Source organism: Patiria miniata, unplaced genomic scaffold, assembly GCF_015706575.1.
Source record: "Patiria miniata isolate m_02_andy unplaced genomic scaffold, ASM1570657v1 HiC_scaffold_29, whole genome shotgun sequence".
NCBI classification, from domain to species: domain Eukaryota; kingdom Metazoa; phylum Echinodermata; class Asteroidea; order Valvatida; family Asterinidae; genus Patiria; species Patiria miniata.
The window spans coordinates 19,331,142-19,338,761 of record NW_024037068.1 but is presented as its reverse complement, the minus strand read 5'-3'; positions in this window follow the sequence as shown (position 1 = coordinate 19,338,761).

Here is a 7,620-nt window from a genome sequence, read left to right as displayed (position 1 = left end):
CAGAAATCTCTCAAACTCTTCCAAAAATCCGGAGGTTTTCAGTCCATTAGCACGTGATGGAGGCGGACGATATATTCCGATAAGTCGGATACAGTTATTGAGCATAACAGTGCAGTGTTCAAGGTTAACTGAGGAGAACCCAGACGGGGTAGAACACAGTGTCAGCGATTTCTTGTGCACTATGCCAATCCCACCATCATGGGTTGCCCCCCTACGAGGAAAATTGATGAACATGTAGCCAGGAGGGGTACATTCACCAATTATCACCATATCATCATCAGAAAGCCAGGTCTCAGTCAACAACATCATGTCAACATCATACAATAGAATATGGTCCAATAGGGTGGTGGTTTTATTGCGTATGGAATTCGCATTCCAGATGTGTATGGTAAGACTTGAAAGTGGCTTGGCCAGGGATATTGGTAGCAGGTTAGATGGGATACTGGTATGGAGATAGCTCTTACGTGGGTTTTGAGATCTAGGGGAACAAAAAGTCCGGATCTTTTTGAACATATGCGTTCCTGCTCGTAGGCCTCTTGCATGACGAGCAATACCTAATTGCTTCAGGGTGTGATAGGTCTCAGCAGATAGAGGCACTATACACTCAAGTAAGGACAGTAGCTGTCGTTTGGTGTAGCATTGAACAGTAGCACCAGCAGATACAATGGGTTGCCTATTGTCCAAAAAGCGTGACACCGTGGCGGTATTGTTGAAGATCGTTGTACCGATACCGTCTTCAAGACCATTATGGCAACCGGTATAGGTGTACTCATGTTGGGAATTCCATGTTCAAAATTCTCGCTCCACCGGCGAGCTCCCGGAGACAAATCGATGCTCTGATTTGCTTCATGTCGTAGGACAACATATTCAACAAGACGTTCCAACAGAATCAACAAGGCAACAAGACAGATTCCGGTTATAAACCGGAGATAAAGTGGGAGCAACATATCTCCCTTGGCAGCAGCTAATACAGCGCCATTATTGCCCATAGAGAGCGCTGTAACAACTTTGAATTTCCCATTCTTGTTTCCCATCCTTTTTTTTTTTTGTTCACGGGGGAGTGATAGATCATTCAGGCATGCCTGGAGTTCATGGTTCGCGCCTCGCCGTTCTACCTGTGGGGCATAAGATGTTGCTTGCACATCACGGGAAGTGGCACAAAATGAGAATTGACGCTAGGCTATATATATGAATGCGTGTGCATACGTATATCTTGTTACAGTGCTCTCTATGGTCAAAAAGTGCCACCCCTTTTGAATTTCCCAACCTGCTGGATCCACCCCACCCCCCCTCCCAAATGTTGACGAGAAATCGCCGCCGCTGCCAAGAAGGGGCCGCAACGTTCTGTACACTAAAAAAAGGAAGAGAATTTAACGAAAGGCGGGTTAAAAACAGTAGAAAAGATTGTGAATATCAGTTACGAAATCCTCAGTCTGCAGTCCTTTTTTACGCTTGCTTTCTGGCGTTGCGAAACACGGAAATATACTTCGTCGATAATTATGATACTTGATCCGTGAAGTGTTTTCCATCCTGTATTTTATTACAACTCGTAAAACACAACATGTTGTTATGGTACACTCAGTTTACTGGGCTGTTCTTGCTGCCAGAGTTGTCAATTCGGTAACCGAAAGTTATCACAATCGATTTCTTGAGCACACCTGAAATTGTGCTAAGTGTACGAAAACCGAAAATCTTACCGAGATTCGCCGTAATCGACTCTTTTGTTGTGGCACGCTCAGCATTGAAACCAGTAGTAAACTGTGAACTCCTCGAGAACTGAACTCCTCTCAGTCTTAATGGAAACAAACTAAACCAGGAACCAATATCGTGCAGCCTGCGGGTTTCTCACACTCCGAAGGAAATTAAAGAGTTAATTTACCTACAAGGCGTAAGACAGAACCTTTGAGAGATTACCTTAAACCATTGCTATGAAGTCACACTATTGTTAAAAGTCTGGATTCGTTACTACGAATCTTTTACACCGATCACAAAGTGTGGATTCGGAACGACGAATCTTTAGTAGAGTTTATCAAAATTCTACTGTCGCAATTAGGTTATATTTATTGCTGGTCGTGTAATTAGTAAAATTACCGAAATTTGTGGAAAAAGGACAAGGGAATATTGGGTTAGGTTATATTTAGGTTGGAAACAAATAGTGCACAAGTCTATGGGAAAGTCTCCATTATGACCCATTCCCAGTTATTATTATATATTCATAATGGTGATCACCAGGAAAATGCTTTGGAAATTGGAGGGGGGGGGGTAGGGGTTGTACACATAAAGGCAGACGCAGACACTTTTTCTGTCTTCGTTCCTTTGGAATAACTACCTTTGCAAAGATCATACACTTTAGTTTCCATGTTCAATTTTTATTAATAAATACTGCTTCTATTTCAATCTTCTGCTGCAACCTGTTATTTTGGAAAGGGAACTTTGGAAAATCCCGTGATTGCAAAATAAAGAACGTCATCAAAATCAGGTGGAACTTAGGAAATACCCAGCTTTTGAACCTGACGAAAAAAATCGAACAATATTGGGAACACAAAAAAAGGAACGCGTGATCTGCCTCAGCTTTCAGTGGGGAATTTCCAAGGAGTACAAAGGGTCATGCTTTGAAAGAACTTGAAAGTTGAGCTCTGTAGTGCAGTGGGGCGCACCGATGAGTGAGCTACAAATAAAGTAGCGATAGCGCATGGATCCACGCCAGCTGAGGTTCTTTGGTATTTTGCAGGTACCGAGAAACTGAAGGGGATGAAAAACCCTTTTGAGCAAAAGATAAAAAAATGTCTGCCAATAGCTGCCGTGGTATCCGGGTACAGTGCCCTTGAGCACAGACATACAAATACGGAAACAGCCACAATTTATGGCTGAACAGCTTCCCATACCGTATTATGGCACTTGAATTCCCACTTATATTAATCTCTATTGCCTTTTCGAAAACCGATACATCCAGCGCAATTGAAGCAAAATAATAGTGACGAAACAGCTGAAAACACTTCGCTTCTCACAAGATAAAACTGTCCCTCCAATTTTACAAGCAGTTTCAGTGATTGTTAAACATTGTAACTTCATAAATGCAAAGTTATTATATGTATAATACAAGAAGAAGATAACAATTTGCATATCTTCATTTGTTTTGTGATAGTACAGTCTCTTTGTCTGTCATACAAGAGACACGCCATCCAAGCCAGGGCCATATGCACGGAAATACCCCAGGGTCGACTCGTGCTTGTTTACTGGCGGTGACGCTGAACTTCGACCGCCAAAGAATTTCGGGGATTCCCCGCTATTCACGTGACATCCTGTAATCCCAGACTCAGCCGTGCCTTCCCACTTGCGTGCCTACGCGTGTGCGTATAGTACAGAGCAGGGATTTGATCCAACGAAATGAGGCATAATGGCTGCTTGGTTTACACCAACGTTTCATACACAATGAACGTAAAGACTCATTATAATGCATGTTGTAATGTTAATCAATTAATGCTGACAACTAAATAGACACAACACGAAGTGCAATGTTTTCAATATCCACTGATGACTGCTTTTGATTTTGTTTAAGGACATGCAACTCGAAAGTGTGTTTCGCGTGCACTGGAGGCCGTTTATTTTGTTACATGGACGCAGTGCTAGTGCTACACGATCGCTGAAAGGTTGGATATGCACAATCGAGGTCATGCTAACACAGGAGAAATCATAGATAACTTAAGGTCACTGATAAATGCTTAACTATTGTTGGTTTATTTGCCAATTACCGGTTTGGTTTGCGATTTATATGCCCTTGTATTATGCTTTCTGTGAATCATAAAAAATCCCGCTTACTTCTCGAAATCATAGGTCATTCTTTTCTTTAGAAAATAAACTTGCAGATATGGCACTCAACAGATAAGCATCGTGAAATCTGCAAACTTGAAGTTTGGACCATCTGCACTCGTCTGCGGTTTACTTGTAACAAAAACATTTCGTGGAACCCATATGGGGTAAACCGTAAACCGGACCCGCGGTGCTGAATCTAGGTGGACTTCACCCTGGCTGAATCATGGGCTGATGCAGCCTCGGTGAAACCCGTCGCGATTCAGCACCGCGATTTGGGCCCATCATTTGATGGAATGGGTACCCCGAAGCATACGGTTATTTTTCTCCCAACTCGTGTTCAAAGAAGCTCTGCTGATTTCCTTCGCCCAGACGAAAGCATTTTTTAAAGTTGTTATTCTGTGCCCTAAACAAACCACTTAGAACATAAGTAATGGCTATGGCGATTTTAAGGACTTTTCAAAATAAAAACACGGACAAAACCCGGAGAAACTGGGTAAAAAATAACCCGAATATTTGCGCCCCTGTACATTTTCAATAGACCGCATTCGCTTCTTGCTGCCAAGCCCATTGATGCGCATGTGTGAATAATTGTAAATTTATAAATAAAAATGTCCATTTTATCTTCTACATGACTGTCCAAAAAAGCTTGCACACTTATGCCAATGGACCGATCCAGTAAGCACCGCCCCATGGTATTCTGACCAATCACAGCCGTGATTTATGTCCGACATGCGTGCACAAAAGTCCGACATGCGTGCACGCGCGCGTATGCGCGCGGCAGGAAAATGCAGTGTGGCATTGGAGAGGAGCACGTGTTAATTTGCCCACGTGCGTACTGGGCGGGGCTTACTGGATCGGTCCATTAGCAATAGCCTGGTGTCTGACTGTGCTTTACATCAGCGTTTGTTTTTGTATGCAGCGTCTGGGGTGAAAACATAATCCATTCGACAGGGCATGAGTTCCCAAAACACCCTTTATGTTAGATATTAAGTTAACATGTCACAATCTTATCCAGCCTATCATTCTGCAGTGCCATATCACTATATTGATTTCGTATAAGCCAAATATAAGATGGAGGATCTTTGTGAGGTAAAAGAGGACGTAATGATTCACAGCGAACTTTAAAATGTAACAGGACAGCTTATTTATACACAATATTGAAATCCCCAGTGGGTGCTTCCACAACATCGTCCCTGGGGATTTTGTTATTTCCAACCCTGTTTTCAGTAATAAACCCTGGGTTTGAAACTTGTTTTCTTTATCCTGATTCGATACAGCAATATCGACGTGTATTACACAGTTTAATGTTCAATGTGCAATATTAAGCTTATTCGATCTCAAAAACCTCCACCATCTCTCTTTTCCATTTTGCTTAAAATAATATGTAATGAAGTACTGCATATTGGCTGGATAAGATTTTCACAGTTTAAATTGTGAACAAAACTATCCAGTCGCGTAAATCTGTGCTGGGGACTGGGGGGATGGGGGATGACTAAAATCACAAAATATCCCGGCAGTGGAAATTCGCATGGCGCGGGGGGGGGGGGGGGGGGGGGGGGGGGCGGGCCTTGGCTTGCTGGATTGCTGGACACCACATGACGCTAGGGGCGCTGTTCATGATACTGATGTTCATCTTATACTTACGCCCCTCAATCTTACATCAAAACGGCGCATTAAAGCCTTTGTACTTATTTGGCCTTTTTCGGTACTATTAAATACATTTTGCTTGTTAAGAAGTTCGAAAAGTACCTCAAAAATTTTTGTTGGGGTTTCTCAACACGAAAAGTGGTCAAAAAGTGGAGGCGGGGGATATACCCTAGAAACGAAGTTGGTGCATCCAGTTATAAATTTCATAAACCTAAGGTGTCATATCCTGCGGCTTCAACCAATGGAATCCACATAAAATCTAAATAGTATTCTTTGAAGCACAATTAAATCTGAGTGTTTTGGGCATCCACCTGTCATCCTTAAAAAAAAAACTACCTGAATGGTACAGATTTCTGAGGAAACACCATTTAAAACCATTGAAGTAATGAAGGGTAAAACAAAATACTTTTAATAACAACTCCCCCCCCCCCCTCATTGATGTTTATTTGTTCGAAGATATACGACAACAAACCGATACATGTAAAGTTCAAATCTGCAACATTTTTTGAAATGTATTGTATTTATTGCTATATCGCAATCAAAATGACAAAAAGCTGTAGCTGAAAAGGTCACTCGACAATGATCAAAATACAATAACACCAAAATCTATAAATCATGTGAAAAAGTTAATAATTAAAAACAAGTGCATTAACTAAAATGTGCAAAACTTGCTGGATGAAATAAACAAAGATATGACAGTGATCTCAGCATTAAAACAAGATAATTAAAAATACATAATTACACCACATTCTGGACTAGAATAAAGGACTAGGGAAAGGGAGACACTTTAATTATTTTTTAGATTAGGTTACTAGTTGTGGGGAAATCGACATTTTGTATCTACCTGTAGAACATTTAATCGTGGTGAAACATGACATGTAAAAGAATGGGAATCAGATTTGGAAGATGCAAGTAGCAGCTGTCTGTGACGGTTTGGTTTCAAAATTTAGTCCCCAAATTAACAAGAAAATTATTTCTTCGTTCAACCAAAGATGGAGTTTGATCAGAGCAAAAGCTTCATTGTAACTGTTTTTCTTTCCACGTATAATTTTGTGCAAATTCTATTTTCTTAGACTTGGATTGAGTAGTGGCTCTATGCCAGCTGGTGAGGCATATTCTAATAATATGGGCCTTATGTAAGATTTGTAAACGGTTACAATATCCTCGATGGGAACACTGGATTCCTATTCAAAAAGCGTTAAGTGCACAAGCGTCGAGAAGCGTTGGAAACGATGTCAGGTTGTTCATCTTTGTTCATGACATTTTGAAAGGATGCGGTTAACAACGATGTCAGAGATATCCCAATTCTACTTAAGACCTTTTGAATTATAATGCCTAGAAGTCTTAAATGTGAAACTACATTTTTAAAACCACTTTTTTCGGGGGGGGGGGAGGCCTAATAATATTCATAATAGTCTCAAAAGGGAAATAGTAGTAACACTACACTTAACAGGTTTTGGAGGGACATCATTTAGTCTACACCAATCTGAAATATTATCAAAGTTATTTTGAAGAACAGGTTGTTCATGTGTGTTCATGACATTTTTAAAGCATGCGGTTAACAGATGGGTACCCATGCTTCAGTTTGCATGTTTGTCGTCACCAAGCGTGAAAAAAACTTCCATTTTTTGGCTATAATAATAATTATAATAATAATAAATTCAAATCGCATTGCGCGGACTATGATCAATCGCAAATTACATAATGTACCCCAGAAATTAACAGTAAAATAACATGAATTAAAAAAAAATAATAATCCAATGTTGAAAAAGCGGGTACAAATAACATAAGTAGGCCTACATCTAAGTAATGTCTATCAAGACAATAAAAATACAAAATTAGCTGATATATGAGCAATAGAATTAAAAGCCAGTTTTAAAAAGTCTTAACTTTACGCTTAAAGCTATAGTCCATCATTTGTAATTAGTGCATTTTGTTCGTTCGAAGCAACAAAAGTGTTCAAAATCTAATGAAGGGTACTGAGCAACTAACCTGATGAAGTTTCAGCTAAGCTTCAGCTGTACATTCCGAGAAAAGCAGCATTCTAAGATCACAATTTTAAACCAAAAGTTACTGAATCATGTTTTGAATTGTTTTGAATTGCAGCTATACACGGCGTCGCGCACTGATCCGACGAATTATAACAACCGCGCGCGCGTG